General features: G+C 41.6%; 1 pseudogene; it reads right to left on the bottom strand.

Annotated features, from left to right (window-relative positions):
• Nucleotides 1-240: 240 nt before the first annotated feature.
• Nucleotides 241-26,752, bottom strand: part of LOC139011354 (protein phosphatase 1 regulatory subunit 12C pseudogene) — a 90,208-nt pseudogene continuing 63,696 nt past the window's right edge.

Here is a 26,752-nt window from a genome sequence, read left to right as displayed (position 1 = left end):
CTCAGATGGCCCGATTGGCTCCTGGGGGCTCTGTCCTCCCCTCCCAGCCTGGAGGTCCCAAGGGGAGGTTATGGCTTCTCAGAGACTCCCCAGCAGCCCTGTCACTCGTGTTCACATAGGGGAAGGAGTGCATGTGGCAGAAGCAGCTGTATAAATGCGGGTGCAGGGGCAAGTCCTCCGGGGTCACTTGGACAGTTTGCTGCTGACGGGGATCAGGGCCGCGTTCTCCTGCTTGAGATGCTAATTGTCAGCTCGTAGGTTGGACAGGCCCTTCAGCTCCTCTTCCAGCTCAGTGGCCTTGCGCTCCAGGGCCCTTCGCTCAAATCTCTCCAGCTCCAGGAGGGCCGGCCTCTCTGCAAAGTGCTCCTGCCTCTGCGTGGTGCGCTCCTGCTCCACCTTGAGCTGCGCCAGCCCCAGTGTGGTCTGGGTCAGGTCCTCACGATGTCTCTAATTCTCAACACACAGCTTTGCGTAGAGCTTTCTGAAGCCTCCCTAGGGCTCTTCTGATTCAGGCTGGGGTTTAGGTCTTGCTGCCTCTGGAGGAGAAGGACTGGATTCTGGGCTGACATCGGCTGGCCTTGCCACCTCCCCCTTCGCAGGCCCTCCTCTCTTTGCCAACTCTGTGGTGCTCCCTGGAGGCCTGTGGTTCCTGTCCCTGCCAGTCAGGCGCCTCTACTCTTTGGGCAGGGCCATCAGAATTCTCAACCCCATGGACTCGGGGCTGGCAGGAAGGGTCAAGGCTCTGTGCACCCTACTCTTGATCAGGATGGGAGAGTCCGATCAGGGGCAGGCTGGCATGTGGGGGGGGGGCTGTGAGGTTGGCTGCTGGCCCCAACCCCTGATCAGCAGGTTAGCTGGCTACAGAGGGCATCAGAGCAACCAGCTCATCAGGGCCATCTTCTGTGTCTGTGGGGCTGGGGCTGGGTTCCAGACCCCCTGCGGGCTTGTGTCTCTGCTGGCTCCAGCCCCAGCAGCCCAGTGCCACAGCCACGGGGCTGGGGCTGGGGCTGGGGCTGGGGTCCAGATCCCCCTGCGGAGTTGTTCTCTCCAGCTCTGGGCCACACCTGCATGTTGTTCTCTCAGGCTCAGGGCCACACCTGGCCCCGTCTTCCTGAGTTGGTCGTGACCGTTATGGCGTCCTGACCTAATTTGCATATTATATATCTATATCTATATCTATTTTTTTTTTTTTTTAAATATATTTTATTGATTTTTTACAGAGAAGAAGGAAGAGGGACAGAGAGTTAGAAACATCGATGAAAGAGATCAATCAGCTGCCTCCTGCACGTCCCCTACTGGGGATGTGCCTGCAACCAAGGTACATGCCCTTGACCGGAATCGAACCTGGGACCCTTGAGTCCGCAGGCCGACGCTCTATCCACTGAGCCAAACCGGTTCGGCTATATCTATATCTATATCTATATCTATATCTATCTATATCTATCTATTTTATTGATTTTGGAGAGGAAGGGAGAGGGAGAGAGAGATAGAAACATCAATGATGAGAGAAAATCATTGATTGACTGCCTCCTGAACGCCCCCTACTGGGGATAGATCCAGTAACCCGGCCATATGCCTTTAAGAGTAATCAAAGCTGGGACCCTTTAATCGGTAGGCTGACACTCTACCCACCGAGCCAAACTGGCTAGGGCATCTATTTTTTGTCTTTTAAAACTAAATTTTTTTAATACAACTGGCTTTTACAGACATCAGTCTAAAAGAGATACTACATTACCATTTTAATCTATTATTTTTATACTAGAGGCCTGGTGCTCAAATTCATGCACAGGTAGGGTCTCTAAGCCAGGCCAGCGATCAGGGCCGATCGGGGCCTTCCAACTACCGGTCATGGCCTTCTTTTCTTGGCTGCAGGTTGCCGGCTGCTGACCGGGGCCTTCCTTCATTCTGCGCCACTTTCCCCGGATGCCGGCTGCCAGTTGGGGCCTTCCTTATTTCCACATCACCCCTGGTGGTCAGCACACATCATAGTGAGCGATCGAACGCTTAGTCTCTGGTCGAACTCCCGAGGAGACACTTTGCATATTAGCCTTTTATATATATTGATTTTTAATATTGAGGTAAAAATAATTTAGAAATGGTTTACATTTATGCATGCAATAAACATCACTATATGAACTATGTATAAATTTAAAAATATAAATGGTATATATATATATATATATTTATATATACACACATATTTTATATATATATATATATATATATGTATATTATTATCCTACTAGAGGAAGTGGATCCCTCAGCTGGGCCTGTTCCCTCTCACAGTCTGGGACCCCTCGGGGGATGTCCCTGCTAGCTTAGGCCCACTCCCCAGGGGACTGGGCCTAAGCTGGCAGTCAGACATTCCCCTGGCAGCCTGGGAGCCCTTGGGGGGTGTCCAACTGATGGCTTAGGCCCACTCCCTCAAGCCACAGTCGGACATCCTTAATGCTGTAAGGGAGGCAGGAGAGGCTCCCACCACTGCTGCTGCGCTGGCCAACCATGAGCCCGACTTCTGGCTGAGTGGCGCTCTTCCTATGGGAGTGCACTGACCACCAGGGGGCAGTTTCTGCTTTGAGCATCTGCCCCCTGGTGATCAGTACATGTCATAGAGACCAGTCATTTCACTGTTAGGGTCAATTTGCATATTAGCCTTTTATTATATACTAGAGGCCTGGTGCAGAAAAATTTGTGCACTGGGTGGGGGTCCCTCAGCCGAGCCTGTGACCTCTCAGAGTCTGGGACCCCTCGGGGGATGACCACCTGCTGGTTTAGGCCCGCTCCCCGGGGGATTGGGCCTAAGCTGGCAGTCAGACATCCCTCTGGCAGCCCGGCAGTCCTCGGGGGATGTCCACTTGCCAGCGGGGAGCAGACCTAAGCTGCAGTCGGACATCCTTAGTGCTGCTGAGGAGGCAGGAGAGGCTCCCACCACCACCACTGTACTGGCAGCCGTCAGCCTGGCTTGTGGCTGAGCAGAGCTCCCCCTGTGGGAGCGCACTGACCACCAGGAGGCAGCTCCTGCATTGAGCATCTGGCCCCTGGTGGTCAGTGTGTGTCATCGTGACCAGTCATTCCTAGTCGTTCTGCCGTTAGGGTCAATTTGCATATTACCCTTTTATTATATAGGAGGATATAATAAAAGGCTAATTTGCAAATAGACTGAATGGCAGAACAACTGAACAACTGGTCACTATGATGTGCACTGACCACCAGGTGGCACGTGCGGAACATGGCGGGCCGGCAGCAGGTGGCAGAGCACGGAACATGGCGGGCATCGGCCATGGCAGGATGGTGGAACAGGTGAGCGGGGGCGCCAGAGCAAGGTGGGGCACTGGTCGCGGTCATTGGAGCAAGCCTCTGGTGGTTACTGAAAATTCTTTGCTCTTGTGTACCATGGCCCTGCCCAGCGCTGCCAGCACAGGACCCACTCACACCGGCCCCGATCGCCCTTGAGGGCTTCTCTAACTCCCCCTGCTCCTGAGGGGTGATTAGGGCAGCAGCCACTGCTTGCACCCACTGATGGTGCCAGCCCCACTTGCACCCACTGCTGGCGCTGGCCCCAATCGCTCCACACCATCGCGGGTGCAAGTAGGGCTGGCACCATCAGTGGATGGGAGCAATGGTGGTGGGAGCTGGGCTGCTGGAAGACAGGGGACTGGAAGCTGCCATGGGAGGGGCCAGAAAGGGGAGTAGAGGATGGACCAAAACCCACCTCTCTGCCCACTGCAGCCTTGCAGCCTACAGTTCCTTTCACGGTGCACAAATTTGTGCACTTGGCCCCTCGTATATGTATAATTAATGGGAGAAGAATGTGTACCCTCAACCTTTTGGATTATGATAGAAAAGTGCAGGAAGCCTGGGTATTGCTTTTGATTTTATTTATTTGTTTCTTCCCCCCCGCCCCCCCAACAATAGTCATTTCTCTTTGAAGCTCATTATTCAAAGTTCAATATATTAATAATTTTTATTAGTTTTGTGTAATATTTTTTCACTATTTCTATAAAATGAATATATTTATAATATTTAGGAAATTTCAAAATACCTTCCAATTTAGTAGTTCCTTTGAGATATACTTATTATTCTTCATTAAATTTCTATCAATTCCTTGGATAATCTAATACAACATATTCTAAGCCTCAGAGGATTGTCTTATCTTCATATTAAATTTGTTTAATCCATCTTTGGTATCCAATATAATAAAAGCCTAATATGCAAATTGTCCCCTTGACCAGGAGTTTGACTGCTCACTATGACGTGCGCTGACCATGAGGGAGCAGCATGGAACATGGCAGGTGTCGGCGACGTGGCGCCGGCAGCGGGCGGCAGTGGAGGCGCTGCTGGCCCCAATGGGCTCCGATAAGAGCAGGACCGCGGCAGGATGGTGGAGCAGGTGAGCAGGCAACAACAGGCCTAGGCAGGTGCAAGTGGGGCCCAATTGCACTGCCAATCACCCTGCAGATGTTGACCAGTGGCAGTGGCGTGGGGCAGGGCCACTGCCCAGCTCCCGGGAGGGGGGCACGTGGGGTCCTGGGGGCCCAGGTGCTGCCCAGAGCCCAGAGGTCAGCTGGGACCTGCCCTTCCATGTGAGACGCTCACTCTTCCATCACTGGCCAGACCTAGGGACCACACCCATGCAGGAATTTCATGCACTGGGCCTCTATTATTTATATACCAGTAAAAGCTTACCCACATGCCTTGCTTTTTTATAGCAATTCATCGTACACTTATAGGATATCAGATATGGAAATTAATTGAGAATATCCTGCAGGCATCTTTCTTTCTAGTAAGACAGAGAGAAGAATTTATGTCCAAATATTATTTCTGCAATACCTTTCTGAATGAGTTGGTTAGTAAAACATACGTTATCTATGAAAATTCTTACACTTTTATCTTTGTGATCTAAATGACTTTTTTCTATGTGGCAAATATTTCTTTTGCAAGATGAAGAAACATCTGTTTTATTTTGATTTTATGTTTCCTGTGCTAAAATGGAAGTTTCAAATATATTAAAAAGGATTGAATTACTGGTGAAATTTTCATAATAAGAGGATTCACTAAAACTTAATTTAAACCTCATGCTGTTACCAGGAACTTCTTAAACAAAAGTAAAGACATGGACTTGCTTAGTGAACAGCAGCCTTTGGCTTTTGAACAATGATTTAGAGGGAGCAATAACATAATAGAGTTTTTAAAAAAGGTTTTAAAATAGGAAGTCTGCATTTAACAAGAAACTCATCAGAGGAAGAAAAGATGTGTATTGTATGGAAAGAATCCTCCCATAAAATATCTGTAATTCTAAATAAGATGATGAAAAACATATGCTGTTAAATAGATATTTGTGCTAAAAAAAAAAAAAGCAGTTGAAAAGAAAACCACAAGAGCCAGTTATAAAGAAGAAACAAAAACCATAAAAATCTTAGAAGAATCCATAGGCAGCAAAATATCAGACATATGTCATACTAATATCTTTACCGATACAGCTCCTAGGACAATGGAAACTAAGGAGAAAATAAACAAATGGGACTACATCAAAATAAAAAGCTTCTGCACAGCAAAAGAAACCATCAACAAAAACAACAAGAAAGCCCACTGCATGGGAGAACATATTTGCCAATGTTATCTCCGATCAAGGTTTAATCTCCAACAGTTATAGGAAACTCATACAACTTAACAAAAGGAAGATAAACAATTCAATAAAAAATGGGTAAAGGACCTAAATAGACACTTTTTGAAAGTGGATATACAGAAGGTCAAGAGACATATGAAAACATACTCAAAGTCACTAATCATCCAAAAGATGCAAATCAAAATGACCATGAGGTACCATCTCACACCTGTCAGAATGGCTATCATCAACAAATCAACAAACAACAAGTGCTAGTGAGGATGTGGAGAAAAAGGAACCCTTATGCATTGTTAGTTGGAATGCAGACTGGTGTAGTCACTGTGGAAAACGATATGGAATTTCCTCAAAAAATTAAAAATGGAACTTCCATTTGACCCAGTAATCCCACTTCTAGGAATATATCACAAGAAAACAGAAACACCAATCAGAAAGGATATATGCAACCTTATGTTAATAGCAGCACAATTCACCATAGCTAAGATTTGGAAACAGTCTAAGTGCCCATCAGCAGACGAGTGGATTAAAAAGCTATGGTTCATCTAAACAATGGAATACTATGCTACTGTAAAAAAAGAAAGAACTCTTACCATTCACAACAGCATGGATGGACCTGGAGAGCATTATGCTAAACTAAATAACTCAGTCAGAGAAAGATAAATATCACATGACCTCACTTTATGATAAATACTAGAGGCACAGTGCACGAATTCGTGCATGGGTGGAGTCCCTCGGCTTGGCTGGCAATCAGGGTCAATTGGAGCCGTCTCGCCCAGTCCCAATCGTGGCCAATTGGGCTGGTTGCCTGGCCGGGGAAGGACCATGGGAGGGCTCCAGGTGTGTCTGGCCCTCTAGCCCAGACCCGATTGGCTGGACCCCAGAAGGAAGCTAACCTACTGGTCAGAGTGTCTGGTGGTCAGACACTCTGGTGGTCAGTGTGCGTCATAGCCATTGGCTGAGCGGGCGACCGGTCAACCGATCAGTTGGACAGTTAGCATATTATGCTTTTATTATATAGGTTCATAATAAACTGATGAACAAAAATAGGTCCAGAGACATAGAAGCATTGACCACACCATCAAACCTCAGAGAGAAGGCAGGATAGGGTGAGAGGAATGGGAATAAGAGGTCAACCAAAGGACTTGTATGCATTCATATAAGCATAACCAATGGACACAGACAGTGAGGGGATGAGGGCTTGTGCTGGAGGATGGAGTGAGTGGGGAAAGGTTAATAGGGGAAAAAGGAGATATATGTAATGCTTTCAACAATGAAGAATTTTGTTAAAAATGTCAAAGAAATCAGAGTTGGGTTCATTTAATTTGGGGGTTGTACAGCCAGAGAGAAACAATACATAAGACCTTGGTCTGTTGATGGGGAATTATGATATCCCTGCATGAGGCCAGACTCTAAAAATTATACATCTTAAGGGGAAGACTGAGTTAGAAAAAGACTCTTACCTAGCAAAGGGAATAAGAAGAAAACTTTCTGCCTGAACCCCAGTACCAGGTGGGAGAAAATTTAACTAAAAATGCATAACCAGTATCCTACAGTCATAGGATTAATATAAGAGAGGCTCTGGGATGCTAGTCTTCCTAAGAATAAAGCCAAAGCAGCATGCGTCCTCTCTAAGGAAAATTCCCTCCACTAAGGTTCATGAGGATTCCCAAAAAGAATGATTAGCCAAATATGAGCACATAATTTAAAAATCACAAAGCACATTGTGAAAAATATATTATTTCTAGACTAGAGGTCTGGTGCATGAAAGTCCTGCATGGGTGGGAGGTCACTCAGCCCAACCTGCACCCTCTCACAGGCCAGGGCCCCTCACTCCTTATCACCGGCCTGCTTGCTGCTCCTTAGTGCTGCAGAGGAGGTGGGAAAGGCTCTCGCCACAACCACTGCACTCACCAGCTGTGAGCCCGGATTCTGGCTGAGTGGGGGAGCACACTGACCACCAGGGGGCAGCTCCTGCATTGCGCATCTGCCCCCTGGTGGTCAGTGTGCATCATAGCAACCAGTTGTTCTGGTCATTCTGCCATAACGGTCACTTAGGCTTTTATTATATAGACTAGTAGCCCGGTGCACGAAATTCGTGCACTGGGGTGGGGGGGGAGAAGGGGCCCCTCAGTCTGGCCTTCACCCTCTCCAATCTGAGACCCCTCAGGGAATGTCCAACTACCTGTTTGTGCCCGCACTTTTAACAGATAACAGCTCCATTGTTGTTCCTTTCTTATGCTTAAAACCATTGGAATTAGTAGGTATTCAAAGTGTGTATACATTTTGGGGACACACCCTGTATATCTCTAGTCAGTGGTGAAAGAAACCAACAGCATATTTGGAACCCCCAGACAGGGAACCTTGCTCATTCCCCACATGTCTCCCCACTTCACTTTCCACCTTCGTGGGCAGCAGGAGAATCAACGTTTTCTCTCATTAATTCGGGAAAGCACGTCCTGTCACCCATTGCCCGGCAGGAGTGCACTAGGCCCCAAGGAAGCGAGGCTCAGTCAGGGCAGCCTTCACTCATGGGTGCTGGCACCCAAAGTGCACATTCCTCCTCTACAGTCGCCCCGACTATCCCACTGTTTCACTGAGAGGACGGAATTCCTCTCTGCCTCTGGGCTCTTGATCTTGAACGCTGACAAAAGGCACCTCAGAGAAGGCCGCCCACACCCACCAGGTGTGTCTGTCTGCACCTGCTCCTGCCTCAGCACCTGCATTAACTCCCCAGAGGTGATCTCATAGCTGCACTGGCCTCCATGGGAACAGGACATCACCACTCCGCCCTTTCACTGTCATCTCACAGGCGCCCACTCTCAGCACCCAGAACACCCAGACATTCTCCAAAGGATGTGAGCGCATCAGAGGGGATGTGTGCACATCCTGTGGGAGTATTAGGCATGCCGGGTTGATGACAGTGCGGTAGAGAGGCGGGGGGAACTTGTGCACGCCTTGGTTTGCAACTGTTGCAGGCGCCGGAGGGTGACAGTGTGCTGGAGGATGTTCGCACACCAGGGGGGTATGTGCACACCGGAGCCCTCTGGCTTTGCAGATCCGCAAACCCCCATGGTGCGGCCAGGAAGACATCAGTCTGGCCCGCCACAGTGGCTGTCCCTGCTATCCTGCACCTTCTGGGCTAGGAGGCGGATCTTGCGCAGTCACTCCTGGGTGCTCATGGCTGCCTCCCCGCCGTGAAGGGTCACGGATTCGAGTCCTGGGACCTTGCACAGCCTCAAGCCCTGCCCCCTGCCTGGCAGGGTCACAGATCCGAGTCCCAGACTACAGACAGTCTCCCGTGGTGCCCCCCACCCGGCAGGGTCACAGATCCAGGTCCCGGACTGTGGACAGCCTCCTGCGGTGCCCCCTGCCCAGCAGGGTCACAGATCCAGGTCCTGGGACCACGGACAGCCTCAAGCACTGCCGCCCCACTCTCGAGGACATGGATCCAGGTCACAGACCGCAGACAGCCGCAAGCACTGCCCCCCGCTTGGCAGGGTCACAGATCCAGGTCCCCGGACAGCGGACAGCCTCAAGCACTGCCCCCACCTGGCAGGGTCACAGATCCGGGTCCCAGACCGCAGACAGCCTTGCCTGCTGCCGCCTGCCTTCAGTATGCAAATTAGCCGCCATCTTGTTGCTTCAGGTGGGGGTCCCCACTGGGGTGCCTGGCCAGTCTAGGTGAGGGGCTGAGGGCTGTTTTCAGGCTGACGGGTGACTGAAGCTCCAAACTTCTCCTTTTTTTCTTTTTTTTTATTCTGGCATTTATTTACCTTCTATGGCTGTCACTGGAGCTGAGAGCTGGCTTTCTCTCTGAGGCTCGGCTGCTGAAAGCAGGTTTCTGGCCTTTGTTTACCTTCTGTATTTGAAACTTTGTTGCGACTCCAGCTCTGAGATCCCGGCTGACTGAAAACAGGTTATTGGGGTTTTGTTTAGCTTCTATATTTGTTACAATGTTTCAAACTGCAAGCTCAGAGGCTGGCAGCGGCAGGCGGGGAACATTGGAGTCCTCCGTCACTGAAGCAAGCAAACCTCCTGTTAGCTTTAAGCTGCCTGGCTGCCGGCCGCCATCTTGGCTGGCAGTTAATTTGCATATCGCCCCGATTAGCCAATGGGAAGGGTAGCGGAGGTACGGCTAATTACCATGTTTCTCTTTTATTAGATAGGATAGGGTCTTGTCCCAAAAATTAAAAACAAAAAGTCATTGTTGGATATTTGAATGAGGAGGATTTGGAAAGAAAGTCAGGGCAATGTCATTGTTGATTTCCGGGGAATTATTATTGATATGAAGAAATATATTTGAGAATCACTGGATTGGGAATCATGTCTGCATGTTTGTGGCTTGCTCTCAGAGTGTCAGGAGAGAAAGAGGGAGAGGGAGAATAAAGCAGCAAGAGTAAAAAGGAAAAATATGCCAAAATGGTGAATCCCTGTGAGGAGTATATGACAATCCTTTTTACTGTACTTGTAACTATTCTAAACATTTGAAATTACTTCAAACTAAATTATTTTTTAACAAAACAAAATTAACAGTTAGTATAAGATCTCAGAATTGTGTTTATCCTTAGGGAGATAAGGATTAAAAAGAGCATGAGGAGAGCTTTGGGGGTGCTGGTGATGTTGGTATTAGTCTTGGTAACAGAAGTATGTTCAATTTGTGAAAATGCATCAAGCTGTATGCTTATGACTAGTATAATTTATATGATTATTAACATTATAAATTTATAAAAATAAAAAATGTCTTCCAATCATTTTACTACTAAAGGAAAATTTATTTAAGACTTGGGACCGTTTTTTGCCCTGATTCTTTCATCATTTAAATGCTTTAATCTGGATCTTACATCTCTCATCACTGGTATTGCTTAACATATGTAATAAACACCAGTCAGCTTCCGTGAGGATAATCTGGAGAGCTTGCTGAGCTATTTAGACATATTAGAGTAGTACCAACTAATTAATTGCTCTCAGTATCTGACTTGACTTTATTTTTTTGGCCCTGGCACTTGATTTAATTGGAAGATACAAGATGAAAAAATAAGACAGAATATATATGACCTGATTTATATTGCCTGGATTGATTTGATTAACTTTTCCAACTAGGTGGAACACCTTTTATCCCTCAGCACTTTATTTACATAATTCTAAAACTGGCAACCCACTCAAATTGGAAATTTTCCTTAGGAAATGTGGAATCTACATTCAGCAATCTCTTGTCCAATACATGGGGTTGTGCATTGAAATTCCTTGTAGCTGAATATTGCTTAATTCAAGACCAACTAGAACAATCCAATAAAATACAGGAATGGTATGTTTGTTTGGAAGTAATTCAGCAGATATATATTTACTAGGGGCCCAGTGCATGAATTTGTGCACCTTGAAAAGAACTGTAGGCCACGAGGCTGCGGTAGGCATAAGGGTGGGTCTCACCCATCCTCTGGGTCCCCTCCCGGCCCTGCCTACCATGGCCCCTGGTCCCCTGTCTGCAGGCAGCCCTGCTCCCGCCACCATGAAGTATGGGCACAGGAAAATGAGGACATGCTATTTAGCAGCTGCCAGTCATCTTAATGATTTTAATATCTCTCCTGTGATATATATATCATATCTTAGCATATATAAGCTAAGGTGCCATTCATCATTAACCGTAATAGTCTATAAAACATCTTTTGACCTTTGCTTTACATTGTCATTTTCATAATGATTAATTCATAGTTCAGATTAGCCTTTATTTTGGTCACCTGAAGATTTTAAAAATTCAAGTTAGCCTTTGTTTGTTTTTTTACAGGATCAATAAGACTCATAAAATTTTTTAAAACTTAATCATTTTATTGTTACTTTTTCTGTTTTACTATAAAACAGAATATTTTCTGATGAATAAACTGGTTTTGCAGGTTTTTCCATTAATTGTGACAATGACATAAAGTAGTGAGGATGCAACTTCATCACTGTCACTGTTAATGCTACCAGAGCTCTGTGATAAGCACGTCCTCACTGAATAGAGCATTTCAGTTGTAGAAAGAAATGCTTGCCTGGTTTCTCTAATTATTGGTCAATAAACTGAACTCTTTTCTTCTGCTATGAATAAATATTGTGCTATTTTCTTTGAAATAGATTGGGTTCATGAGTAGTCAAAGGGCTTAGGACCAGTGATCTACTTTGGATTTCTGCGGAAGGATCATCTATTAGTCCTTCCTAAGGGAGTGTCACCGTGTATGCATGAAATAGGTTTTATATTGCCGAGGAAGCAACTTTATTTTCAATGATTTTATTTTTATTTTATTTACTGATCCCTCTTCATTTTCAAAATTAATCATAACAGACTCCTACTGATTTGAGTAGTTTTCCTAATAAAACATACATGTATTATTTTGGTTTTTACTTGAAAGAAGTGCAAAACACTATTTTTGAGGAACTTACAATATACATGTGTAAATGAGCAATAATACATGTCAGAAAGATTACAGTCTGCATAATTATAGTGTCCTTTGAAAATGTCTCTATGAAATTATTTTCCTTTCTAATGAGATAAGGATTAAAAAAAAAGAATTCTTAGTTTATGTGGTGCCTGCCTGATAATAAGGTTCTGTCATTACTACAGATAGTTATCATTTTGGTAAATTATTTCTCCCTTCTTGCATGTGTAGATTTTTTTCAGTGGATGCACCTGACTTATGAGTGTCTTGTAAAGAAAAAGAAAATGACACAACTTCAAGGGTCTGTTAGCTGGAATATTTTTTTCCAATTATCTCTGTCAGCACAGAGAGAAATAATGTTAATTCTGACCTGAAGATATGGTTCAAGGATCTTCTCTTCACTCACTCTCTCCCAAGATTCTCATTGATCTTTTTAAAGTGAAGGACACTTAGCAAAGAGTTTCTTCAGTAAGTCCATATTTTTTTCAAGTTTTCAAATTCCAAGTACATTTTTTTGCTGTTAGTGATACTGGAAGCACCAGGTAATTGGCATTGTTGTGCTTGTCCTCATTATCACTGTAGATTTTGAAAAACAACTTAGCATAAGTGGAAGATTCCAAGTTAACTGTCAATTATATTCTTATTGAACAGAAAGAACATCTGGCTTTCTAAACTCCTGATTAGAGCCTTAAACCTGAAATGAATATGTTAAAGTACATGGCCATTTCACAAACTTGAGTGCAAATATTAAATGAGATACAATATCAATTTGCAATTTCTTATGCAAAAAAGCTTTTTGTGGGGAGGAAAAAAAAATTTTATTTGTAAAGAATCACTGTTACATGAAAAATGCATAAAAATACTAACTTTATAATGACAACTTACATATGCTTTAAGACTTCTCAGATATAATAGAATTTACAATTACCATTGATTATACATCTGTGAATGGGAAGCCATATGTTGGACCTGCTTATTCTAGTAAATTAAACATTATAAAGCCCAGGGCCATTACAAAATCTGTATCAAAAATCATAAAAATGAGCACACTGTCTGGTCCCAGAAACAAATAAGGACGTGCACAAAAACACAGGCCTAGGATATTTCATAATATCATTTATAAAAGTAATATTTGTAAAAAGGCAAAATGTTTGTAATAAATGACTACATATGATTTTTAGCACATCTATATGATGCAATGTATACTTTATATTTGATTACCATCACCTTAACTTATTTTGTAAAAGTACATTTAGCATGAAATATCAACATGATATATTATGTATAAAAAGTTACAAATAACATGTATAAAATATGTTTCTGTGTAATTTTAATATTTATTTTTAAAATCTGGAGGATAATATGCAAAATATATTTTCAGAAGTAGCAATATTGTTGATTTTAACTTGCCTTTTGATTGTGTATTTATGAACTTACAATAGTTAAACTAAGATTCAGTAATAATGATAATAATACTTTTATTACAATTATATTAATGACTAGGGGCCCAGTGCATGAATTCATGCACCTTGAAAGGAACTGTGGGCCGAGAGGCTGTGGTAGGCACAGGGGCAGGTCTCGGCCCATCCTCTGCACCCTGACCTGGACCCTCCTGCCATGGCCCTCAGCCCCCTCTCTGCCATCAGCCCTGCCCCCACTGCACCACTCCCACGTGCTGATGGCACCAGCTCCGCTCACATCTACTGATAGTGCAGAGAGATTGAGGCCAGCACCAGCAGTGGGTGCAAGCGGGGCCAGCTCCATCAAAGGGTGCGAGCACTGGTTACTGGCCCCAATCACCCCTCAGGATCAGGGGGAGTTGGAGAATCCCTGAGAGGCAATTGGGCCGGCAGCCGCTGCTTGCACCTGCTGATGGCGCCGAGCAATCGGGCCAGTGCCGGGCACCAGCAGCTGGTGCAAGTGGCAGCTCCGGCACTGGCAGTGGGTGCAAGTGGGGCTGTTGCCAGCAGCAGGTGGGGGCACCAGGCAGGACCGCGCACGTGGGAGCAAAGAATTTTCAGTAACCACCAGAGGCTCGCCCTTATGAGAGTAACCTGCACCCCACCTTGGTCTGATGCCCCAGCTCACCATCCCCCTGCGGCCGATACCCGCCATGTTCTGCGCTCTGCTGCCTGCTGCTGATACCCGCCATGTTCTGCACGTGCCCCCTGGTGGTAAGCGCATGTCATAGCAACCAATTGTTCAGTTCTGCCATTCGGTCTATTTGCATACTAGGGTTTTATATATATTGACTAGAGGCCCAGTGCACAAAAATTTGTGCACCCAGGGGGGTCCCTCAGCCAGGCCTGTGCCCTCTCCCAGTCTGGGACCCCTCTGGGGATGTCCACCTGCTGACTTAGGCCCGCTCCCCTGAGGATTGGGCCTAAGCTGGCAGTCAGACATCTCTCAGGCAGCCCAGGAGCCCTTGGGGGATGTCCACTTGCCAGCAGGAGGACATAGAATAGAGGCCTGGTGCATGGGTGTGGGCCGGCTGGTTTGCCCTGAAGGGTGTCCCGGATCAGGGTGGGGGTCCCACTGGGGTGCCTGGCCAGCCTGGGTGAGGGGCTGAGGGCAGTTTTCAGGTTGGCCACAGCCCCTTCAGGGTGGGGGTCCCCGCTGGGGTGCCTGGCCAGCCTGGATGAGGGGCTGAGAGCCATTTTCAGGCTTGCCACACCCCCTTCAGGGTGGGGGTTCCTGCTGGGGTGCCTGGCCAGCCTGGGTGAGGGGGTGATGGCTGTTTGCAGGCTGGCCACAGCCCCCAGCCACCCAAGATCCCAGTGGAGACTGGCTGGAAGCAGGTATCTGGATTTATTTATCTTCTATAATTGAAACTTTGTTGCCTTGATCGGAGGCCATAGCCAGCCAGGGCAGGCAGGAAGCTTGGCTTCCTCCATCACCGAGGCAACCAAGCCTCCTGCTTGCTCCAGCTCCGTGTCTGCTGGCCGCCATCTTGGTTGGGTTAATTTGTATATAGTTGGTCTGATTGGCTGGTGGGCATGGCTTGGGGCGTAGCAGAGGTGCAGTCAATTTGCATGTTTCTCTTTTATTAGATTAGATAAGCACACAGCTCTAGTGCTCTTAATTTTTCTAGTATTTCCCAATCATTTTTCTGAAATGCACACAGATAAAATATAGTAACTTTAGAACAGTCTTAGTTAAGCTGTAAAGATTTCCAAACATCAATGTAGGACAAGGAGAAAAATTATCTTACCCTTTCACAATTCTATTCAGATTGATTAAATACACATTTCAGGGATGATTTTAAATATTAAGTATTTAGATACTTCAAAGAAAAAATATTTTCAAATCTTATGATGATAAATTTGAGCTTGCTTCTATAAACATAATTTTTTAGTATTAAGTTTTGTGCTTATAATGGTTACACCCAACTGAAGCTTTTAAAATTGTTCACATTCTGAGAGACTAAATTGATAAGAAACTGTACATGTAGATAGGTGATAGCTAATGACAAAAGAATATCAATCAGTTTTCCCCTAACTTACATAAAGTGTTTTTATCTCAATTAGAATTTTGCCATCTCTAGTTCTTAAAATTATATTTTCAGGGTGAAAAATTTCCATAGTTCTATCAGCCTTTTTATCTCCTTAATTGAACACCATAATGATGAAATTAACTATGATAATACAAATTAAAATATGAATACAAGTAATTTTCCACCAAAAATTGAGTAATGAAATAAAGTTCTTTCTTTAAGTGTACATAGATACTGTTATACTAGTTTTAATAACTCATCTTTATAAATGAAATTATAATACCATTCAAAAGATAACATTGGAGCTTTTTAAAACTCACTCAAAGTTGATTTTTGCTCTGAATCCATAAAATTTGTCAGACATGTTCCTATATTTTAACACAGTAGTTTTAATTACATTTATTCAAGCACTCAAATTTTTCACTTTACGAATCTTTTTGGAGACAAAAAACTATTTTTCCTGACCTATAAATTAGTCATTCTCAAAATATTTTAAAATATTTTGATTATAACCTTTTAATAAACCTTTTCCTGTGGATGGCAATGAACTTTAGCAGAAATTGTAGAGAGTACTAGGTAATTTTTTCTCATCAAACTGAAAACTGTATAGGCTATATAAAATTAAATGTTGATATAATTAACTCATATAACATCATTTAAATCATGACATATAAGAGCTTCTCTATGAATAAAACTATGTTATACTTTAGCTAGAGGCCTGGTGCATGAAATTTGTGCATGGGTAGGGTCCCTAGGCCTGGCAGTCAATCTGTGGGGCATCCAGTGGGGCAATCTGGGGGCCTCCACTAGCACCCACCTTAGCCAGCCTGGCATCGCCTGCTAACTGGCCCTGCCTCCCCCTCCACCGCTGCCAGTCACCTCCCTCTGTGAGGTTACCAGCGGGGTGATCGGGGGTCCCCCGCTGGCACCCGCCTTGGCTGGCTTGGGGCCTGAGGGCTGGGGGCAGCTCCTGTGTTGAGCATCTGCTCCCTGGTGGTCAGTGCATGTCATAGTGACCGGTTGCTCCACTGGTTGTTCCAGCGTTTGGTAGATTTGCATTTTAGGCTTTTATTATATAGGACTAGAGGCCTGGTGCACAAAATTTGTGCACAGGGGTGGGGTCAGTCCCTCAACCCAGCCTGTAGCCTCTCGCAATTTGGGACCACTGGCTCCTAACTGCTTGCCTATCTTCCTGACTGATCACCCCTAACCGCCTCTGCCTGCCGGCCCGATGCCCCTAACTGCTCCCCTGCAGGCCTGATCACCCCTAACTGCCCTCCCCTGCCAGCCTGATTGCCCCAAACTGCACTCCCTGCTGGTCTGATCACCCCTAACTGCCCTCCCCTGCTGGCGTGATCACCCCTAACCACCACCAACCTGCTGTGTGTGTCCTGGGTGCGGGTATCTGGCTACCTCCTCCCTCCTGTCAGAGTCTGGGGCACGCCGCGGGACCCAGAGTCAAGTCCCCGCCCACCTGCGTGTGCCTTGAAATTGCGTGAGACCCAGACCTGGCCGGCCCCACCCCCGTCAAGCCCCGCCTGCGCATCAGGTCCCTGGTCAGCACCGGGCGGGGATGCAGCATCAGTCACATCCCCGGCTGGCACTGGGCCTCTACGCAGCCTCCTGCTGATCGGTTGTTACGGCGTGAAGGCGTGATGTCTATTTGCATATTAGCCTTTTATTATTATAGATATGAGTTTTATTTTTTTCAGGACTAAGAGTACTTTAAAAGAGAATAGGTTCTGCCCACACACCCAGTCATGTATGTATAAGGGTTGGAGTAAGAGATACTAAGGAAAACCTAGCTTCTCTAGTAATCTATATATATATAAAACCCTAATATGCAAATAGACCAAATGGTGTGACCTTAGAACTTGACTATTATTGACTCATCAGTTGGCAAAGGTAGATGTCAGTTAGTATTAGACTATGTTCTATATCCAGGAACAACATTTGAGTTTTACCCATTATGCAGGGTATTCAGTGCCACAATTAGAAACCCATGTATTTAAATATATATAATATACAAAATTTATATATAATATATACATACCATGTTTATATGTATATAAACTATATACATACTACATATAACATTTATAAACACTCTGCTACACTCTCACCATTCAGATATAGAGTTCTTATTTCTACATGTGCAACATCTAAAATATGGTATATAGTAGGTTAATAAAAAGCAAGTTATCCCATTTAACCTGTGACAGGCACACATATGTCATAAAAGATGATCTTGCTCAACACACCTCCATAGGAAGTGAATAATTATTAACAACATTCTCCAATTGATCTTGATTATTGAGTGAGGCTGGCCATCAGTTACTGCTGCTGCTCCTCTCCCAGGGATCTCTCTCGCACTGGAAAACAGTGATTACCAAAATCTTCACATGCTCCTTTTAAAAATGTGGCCTCAGAATTAGATATTCAATCAGTGAAACTGGTGATTGTATTTAAAATTTGAACAATACCAACAAGACAAACACATGGCTTTCAAATTTTAACTTAAAAAAATATTTCTCAAGCCCGGCCAGCAAGGCTCAGAGGTTGAGCGTCGACCTATGAGCCAAGAGGTCAGGATTGGATACCTGGTCAGGGCACATGCTCAGGTTGTGGGCTTGATCCCCAGTGTAGGCTGTGCAGGAGGCAGCAGCCCATCAATGATCCTCTCTCATCACTGATGTTTCTATCTCTCTCCCTCTCCCTTCCTCTCTCTGAAATCAATTAAAACAACATTAAAAAAATACTTCTCAGAATTATAGACCTATACATAAAAATAATTAGTCCAACTTTAATATTGTCTATCTGACCATCATAGAATCTTAGAGCTGTATAGCTTTCAGAATAATTCTAATTATCTCATTTGTATAGATTCAAAGTCAATAAGATTAAGTGAATTCCTCAAGGTCACACAGCTCATTAGAACCTGCTCTTTGACCCAGATCTTGTCTTTGATGAATAATCTTTTAACATCAAACCTCTTTTATAGCACTAAGCCATGCATTGTCCTCATTTCATTTCCTACAGTTAAACACCACCCAAACATCTCTACCATAGCATAAAAAAACTAGATTTATCTAACAAATTTATTTATATAAAAATTATAGTAGAGCATAATAGTGGATATTTATTATGTACAGTTTATATGCATTTCAATTATATTATATTTGTTCTTATTCTCTCTGTCATAAAGAGATTAAAAGAAATAAAGATAACCTGGTTAAGTTAAACTAACAGAAACTGAGTATCTTTATTATACTCATCAATCTCTAAAGCCTGTTAAGTTAGTGCTTCTTTAGAGCTGGACTGGTTGTAGAGGATAGATAGTCATTGGAAACCACTCAAGAGACTCTGTTTTGCCCTTGTTAAAACTATGTAAGACATTTTTCACAGTTCAATGCAATATTATAGCATCAAGTTTGTTTACAAAACATAAGACTCAACATATTAAATGTGATGTTACGTTCACCTTCACGAGTTTGGTCATATCTAATTCATTACAGGGAAAACTTTTTTTTTTTTTTTATGGCTGAGGAAAGCAAATTGAAGTAGATAAGTAAAAATGAATGCCTTCCATGAGGGTATGATTTCTATAGGTCTGGCATAATAAAATGCCACAATCTAGTTGGCATAAACAGTAGGGATGTATTTTCTCAGTTTTGGAAGCTAAAAGTCTGAGATGGAGGTGTCAGCAGGTTGGTTTCCTCTGGAGGCCTCTCTCCTTGGCTTGCAGTTGGAACTCCTTCTCACTGTGTTTTCACGTGACCTTTCCTCTGTGCTTGGGCATCCCTGGTGTCTCTTTCTGTGCGTCCTAATTTCCTCTTCTTAAGTCAAATGGATGAGAGCCCACCCTAAGGACCTCATTTTAACTTAATTAACTTCTTAACAGTCCTGACTCCAAATACAGTTATATTCTAAGGTACGGAAGGTTAGAGTTTCAATCTATGAATTTTAGAAATATAATTCAATTCATATCAACCAATAGATTGTTCTTTATAATATACATGAGAAACAATTATATCTTGAATATAAAATAAAATTTACAATAAGGTAGCTAATTATATCCAGGCTATTTTTAATCTAAGTTCACCTTATTTTATATTTTTATGTTAAAAAATATAGCATGTAAGGAAGGAAAAGAGAAAATCCAGAAATAAAAAGCTTGTATCATTGACCTGTTTTCCAAAACTTTTAACCTGAAAATGCTGGTACTAGTATACCATTAATTACCTTCATCTCAGTGGCAGAAATGTAAAGACTGCAGCAAATGATAAGGGCTTTGGAATTTTCCACCACTCCTTGTGATATAAATTAAACTGCTAAGCAAGAAAGTATTTTAACATTATATATTTTTTCAAATAAACAAAAGAAGTAATGAATATTTACCTTGCCACTGACATTTTCAAAGAACAAACAAATGACCCAGAAACTGAGGGGAAAAAAGAAGTTGCTGAATAACTTTTATCATCTTTTTTCCCCCACACATTTTCAATATGGCATTACAGAGATTCCTTTGTTGCCTGTCACACAACTTGACCTAAGCCAGATCATAATGCATGAGGATGTTAGTATTTCAAAAGCACTTTGTCATTTCAGATAATATATTGGAAAAGATGTATAATTTTCAAAGGTTGCTAGCCTTTTGATATGTTTCAGCAGTAATGCTGTATTTATTTGATCAATAGACTGAACATTATTAAAACGAGTTCATACTTGAATGCTTCAGTTTTTCCCACTATTGTGATTATTCATTAATATAAAATTATAGGAACACTTTTGAATTTCAGCTGAAATAGTTGCTCATATTCCAGAAATAAGAAAATATAATGTTATAATTTAATATTCTTAGATTAATATAACTTTATGTAAATAGGAAAATATATAATTGCCAGCTTTTATTATAGTATTTATTAGCTAGTAACTTAAATGTCAGTAAAATCACTTCTCCATATCTTTCTAAATGTTTATTGGGTTATCCTTTTTAAATGTTGCATTAATCATTAGTAAAATTGTCTTTATAGAAACCTGATATTTTAAATATTTTGATGGATTGTATAGGACTCCACCAGTTCTCATAAAAATGTAGTAAAATTATTATTGCCTGTCTTAATAAAATATATTTGGTAAATTATCAACTCAGTTATAAAGTATTCATAAGGGTAATGATTCTTTTGGGGGAAACTAATGTGATATCTGCTATCTTTCTTGATCATTCTAAGATATTTTAAGAAAAAGTTCCGGTATTTTGTAGGAATTTAGTTTTGTAATTTTAGAAATGCACTCTATATACAACTGTACATTTAAAAACATGCTGGGTATTAAAGTTATTTCACTATATTTTTTATCCTGTTATTATAATTTTTTCATCTTGTTTCTACAGTTTACCTTTGAAGTAATGAGATGACTTTGTTAAACAAACAGAAACAGGTGATCCCAGAATAAGACCATATCCCATACACAAAAAGTGCATCGTAGCATCCTAATCCCTACTGGGACTTTATGCTGCTACTTCCTGAATCATAACTCTAGTGCAGATTTGTGACTAATAGTAATCATTTTGTTATTTTCATCAATAATTCATTATCTAATTATATATATATATATATATATATATATATATAATGGATTTTTTGTTAACAGTATAATTTTAGAAGAAAAATTATTCTCATATATATTCAAATAAAAGCCAACATCTGCAAATATATGGAATCTCACTTTTTTTTTCTTTTCTCTATCTTGCACTCATTGCTTTTGTCTCTTTACTGCTTCAGATTTTATTTTCATTTATTTTCTCAATTTCAGTTTGTTTTTCCTCACAGACTCTGTTTTCCTCAAAGGAAATATGTTATCTTGGCATATTTCCCCTGTGTCTCTGGCAGGTTCTCTTGCTGTCTCATTTGGGGAAGCTGGGTTTCCCCCTGGGCTCTGACTGTTTCATTACCTTGCCAAGATGTTCTTTGCTCTTTCGCTCTTCCTTTCTTTATCTCTGAGGAGAAACTGTTTTTAACCTTTTTCCTTTGTCCAACTCTTAACAATGAACCACATATTTTTGGGCATACAAATAAGAATATCACCTTGAGAATCATAGGGAGATGACTTTCAGTAGCCAACACCACACTGGACATAGTACCTGTAGTCTTCTTGAAGAAGTCTCCATTAAGATGGTGACATCTCCCCTTGTCCTTTCTACCACATTTCAGTGATTCTTGAGAGAACCCACAATCTTCCATTTACTTTTGTGTCTATGTGTGTCTGTTTGGCTCTATGAAAATGCACTCATATCCCAAGCCTAAAAATTAAATCTTAGAGGCTATACAATCCAATACATGGAATAGAGAAGATACTGACATCATTAGGCAAAGGCATTATCATTTGATTCTGTCACTTGAGGACACTAACAGGGTTCATAAGGAAGCAAAGAAAGACCCTAATTTCCAATAAACGTTTCCTGTTTGCTACCAATCAGCATGATATCATCCAATCAGCATGATATCACCAATGTCATAGACCAGTGATGCCTTTTGTAGTAAATAGGCAATTACAATTCCGGCAGCAAGGGTTGGGGAACTAATGTGGTCCCGAGTAGGACAGTGAAGATTATTTCTGGTCAAACTAGAAGAGGGAAAACTGCCCGGCCGGCGTGGTTCAGTGGTTAAATGTCAACCACCTAAGAGCCAGGAGGTCTAGCTTTGGTTCCCCGACAGGGCACACGCTCGGGTTATAGGCTCAAGTGCAGGAGGCAGGAGGCAGCTGATCAATGATTCTCATCATTGATGTTTCCGTCTCTCTCTCTCTCTCCTTTACTCTCTGTAATCAATAAAAAAAATTTTTTTTTTAAAAAGAGGAAAAACTGCCTTTAATGGTTTTTACTAATAGGCATAGGGGGGAAAAACAACACATTTACCAGGTTAATATCTACACATCAGATATCAGGAGCTTTGTTAATTTGATCCAATACTAAAACCACATTTAAGACAATAGCTGCAATTGGTTTGACCAATTGAATTTTCAATAATCCACTTTCATTCTCTAATATCCATCTGACTTCTGCACAAGTCAAAGAGGTGAATTGAATGAACATATGAAGGGATTCACCTCCTCTGCTTCCTGATTGTGGCACAGTCCCTGTAATCCCTCCAGTAACATGGTCTTACCTTTGATTGACTGGCCAACCGTAGCAGTCATTTGATCTTTTCTGCTGTAACAGTTTCCACTCTGTGAATCAGGGAATTCTGTCTGTTGCTGGATACATTTATTCCAATTATGCATTATGAGTAGGAAATAGCCACAGATTGCATTCAGGGTCCTACTGGTCTCATGGTTAGGTAGTCTCAAATCAAACTCTTTTGATTATCTGACTTCCATAAGTCTCTACTCTGACAGATGGACTATAGTGGCATTTGGGATTTCAGTTTAGAATGCTGTAAGGTATCCTCAAATATTTTTTTATTTTTCAGTACACAACCATCCTGGTAAATAATGTCAGGTTCCTTAGTGGAAGGCTAAGGAAAGATTTACATTATAATTTTCTTTTCCGTGTAGCAGGGTACTTCCTCAAGAAGACCATAGAATCTCTATGGTGTTAATTGTCTTAAATCTGGAAATAGTTTGGTGGGCAGTGACTCACTATTGTTGTGATTTAGTCATACTTCTCCAGTTCAATAGCTTGGAGCTTTTCCACTTATATAATTTTTTTTTTTAAAAAAGCCTCAGTAAGATGCCATCTATCTCAATTTTAGGGACACTATGATTAGTTAGCTAATTCTATAGATCAAGTCATCACTACTGCATGTACCTACTTAGCCTTGCATTAATCACAACTACCATATCTTTAGCAACTAAATATTGCCTCTTGACCCTTGTCACCCTGGGACTGATCATCTGAGTTAAATTCAATGGCAGAGTTTTGCACTATAATTTCTGACCTACAGACAAGAGCCAACAAAGAGTTTTGAGGATGTTGGGACTCCCTTTACAAATATATTTACCAAAGCCTCATAAAGCAATAGTCTCTGGACTTTTACAAGGGACATAGTTTGGGAGAATTAGAAGATAAATCTACTCTAACATTCAAATGCCTCTAATCCTATGGATAACATCTTTAGGATATACCAAGGAAGTTATAGCTTTTTAAATTTCATTTAATATAGGTTACCTTTGAGTCTAGATTTTGTTCAACATACCAAGAAAACTGTTAGAGCCATTTCCATTCACCCTAGCGAACATATTAAGCTTAGAATTCCTTTTAATATATCCCTATTAGTGGCTGCAGCCTGATACAACACTGTGTTTCTATCATTCTGACACAAACTATTAGTATCTATCCCAAAACACCAAAACGTTTGCTCCACATTTCTACTGATGTAATTTGACATAACCTTGCTATTTTGGGTGTGTATTTGGTACACTTTTTACCTTTTCCTCTGGAACATGGCAGTACTTGAGTCTGATTATAGGTCTAGCAGGAAGAGGCTATAGAAATGGGTCCTGAGATGATCAGAGGTCTCCTAGAAGACAACTACCCCAGGGAAGGCAATTAATGACTTTTCAGACTAGCAGAGACATTCCTTAAAGAAGAGAAGAAAGTCTGGTTCTACAGGCAAAGAGAATCAGAAGGAATTTGGGAGTTCATTGCCTCCAGCTTCATGAGATTTTGCTCATATGCCTCATTCCAATTTCCAGGGCCTCATTTTTCCCCCAATTCATGTCCTATCTTCATAATAATAAACCCTACCAAGTTATAAATTACATTTGTGTTATGATCCAGCCACTCACAGATTTAGACTCTGTGTTTAGCATTCAGAAATAGCAGCCCTGTAGCTACGGGAAACATGATTATTTAGCACGATCGCAGAAGCTTTCTTTTTTCCTACCCAAGCCTTTAATCTTGGCATTTGAAGCATTTGAAGCACTGAGCTTATGAGGAGTCTTTTGTCCCCCAGGTCTCCAGTGCTCGTAGTAGCAACCAAATAATTGCATTACCTTAAATCTTCTAACTAAAATATTCTATGACAGTGACTATTTGTTTACCCCAAGTTTTACTTTACATAATAATTTAATTGTATCTACCTATAATTAAATGAGAAATTTGTGTGTAAATTGAAAAGTTACATGCCACTATTCGTTTCTTTTCTCTAACATTACCTATTGCATATTTAGTCACTTTGCTTCATAATTAGAATATTACTTAAATAAAATATCTGCATATTTTATCATCATGAATGATTTTAAAAATTCAGGGTGAGTAAATAAACAAATAGGAAAAAGCTAATTTTCAATTAATCTGTGCCTGGTAAAGAAAACCTCATTGGTAAGGAGGATCTACTACCAAAACAATAAAAGTTATGACCTCTCAGTTCTAGTTTTCACATATTTTTACATATAAATTTTTTGACTATGACTTCATGCTTTAAAAAAAAATGCTTATACATTTTTACTTGATAACCAAGAATGAAGGAATTGAAACATGACAACCTAGTTCTACCTAATCCGTGGAATCTGATAGACTTATAAATCCTGAACTTTTTTTTCCCATGATGATCATGGTAATGAGAAGGCCTACAAAACATATAACACATTGAAAGCAATTTCACAAACATTTCTGGGTAACATACTAGTAGTGATCATACAAATCATAAATACCTGGATGGCAATGAGTGGTGATAGTTGATTATGCCTTTCCACTTCCACAGAAGGAAAATCTCAGTTTTAGTTCTTTCTTCAGAGTATTATCAGTAGTTAAAGGCTATGATGACTTCATTACAAGTATCCTTCATTGTTTTACATACACATGCAGATAGAGATAGATTGTGGCTTAACTGACATTAGACAAACCTATTCAATAATCTGAAATTAGGCATTATATTTTAGAAAGCACCAATTGAAATTTTAATGCATTCTGCGTTTATTTTCTTGACTATTTCTATTATATATCCAAGTGTTCTCTGTGTTACCTCATACTCCATTTGAGAATTACATTGGAAGTTAAGCTTTAGTCAGTTTCTGTAGTTTAATTAATTAGTTGTTAAACTTAGTCATTGCTGCTTCCCCAATGAATTACCAGATTTTTTAAGGCTGTCCAAATGGCTAAATGTATAATAAATCCTACATTTCAACACAGTTCACGTAGGTAATTATGCTACTTTATCAACCTTGTTCTTCCCAAATCATGGAAAATTTCCGCTTATTCTCATAGTCATTACATTTTTGAACTTTAAAGACTATATTACCTTATTGGTATTGAGTCCAATTCTGACCTTTCCAGTTAATGTAATTTTAACACAAGGAGCTGTGTAATAATCTTTAGTTATTTTGCAACCATACCAAAATTGTGAAAATACACATTATTTAAGTGTTGCCTTCTGTTGTTTCAGTAGTATAGCCTAGGTTGCAGTTATTACCAATGAACCTCTTATTTGCTAGAATGAAAAATGAAGCATATTTTCTGAATTGTAACAATGTAAGAAGACTGTAAGAACAAAACATTAAAATACTAGAAGGTGAATGATTTCTGTGGTCTAACTGTCCCAGCTGCAAGCTGTGAATATGGATTGTGTTACTTAACTATATAACCAGTAGGCATCCAACCTTTTGCTTCCTTGTTAAAAAATATGCCGTTCAATATGCAGAGGGACAGCTGGAAGCAGGTTCCTCCTTCCATCACTTGACTTATGTTTACCTTCAAGCCTCAAAATCAAATAATCCAGGGTGCCACTGTTATTGATATTTCCTCTTTTCAAATATTTCTTTCTTTGTTGTTGAAGACACATATTTCCAAATATTTTTAAGATAGTCATACAGAAAATCCTCTGTGAATTTCCTCAATGTGTGCAACCTTTAGCACTTGTCAGTTTAAACAAGGGCAAAGTTGCATTGATTCTTGTTTGTTATAATTTTCATGCAAGTAATCAGGTGTTACAGAATATTTTACATACAAATGAGCCCACTCCTAATAGAAACCAGGAATTCTGTCAATCAAGAGGCGGGGTGAAAGGGAAATCTTTCAAATGTGTTGGATACTCTTCACTGAATTATACAATAAGTGATTGCAGAATGTGAGAGTAAGCAGTAACAGCCTGAATTGAAGCCAGTGGTAGATAACAGAGTTATATGCGACATTTTCAGTGAATGGCAGTCAACATATTGGATAATGTCATGAATGAAATGTTGATGTAGACTTTCATTTTCCAAGTTGCTCAATCAAGCCAAATGCAA

The sequence above is a fragment of the Myotis yumanensis genome, unplaced genomic scaffold, assembly GCF_028538775.1.
Source record: "Myotis yumanensis isolate MYYU_CA2020_CCGP unplaced genomic scaffold, mMyoYum1.0.hap1 SCAF_5, whole genome shotgun sequence".
Lineage (NCBI taxonomy): Eukaryota > Metazoa > Chordata > Mammalia > Chiroptera > Vespertilionidae > Myotis > Myotis yumanensis.
This window is presented reverse-complemented; position numbering and strand designations above follow the sequence as displayed.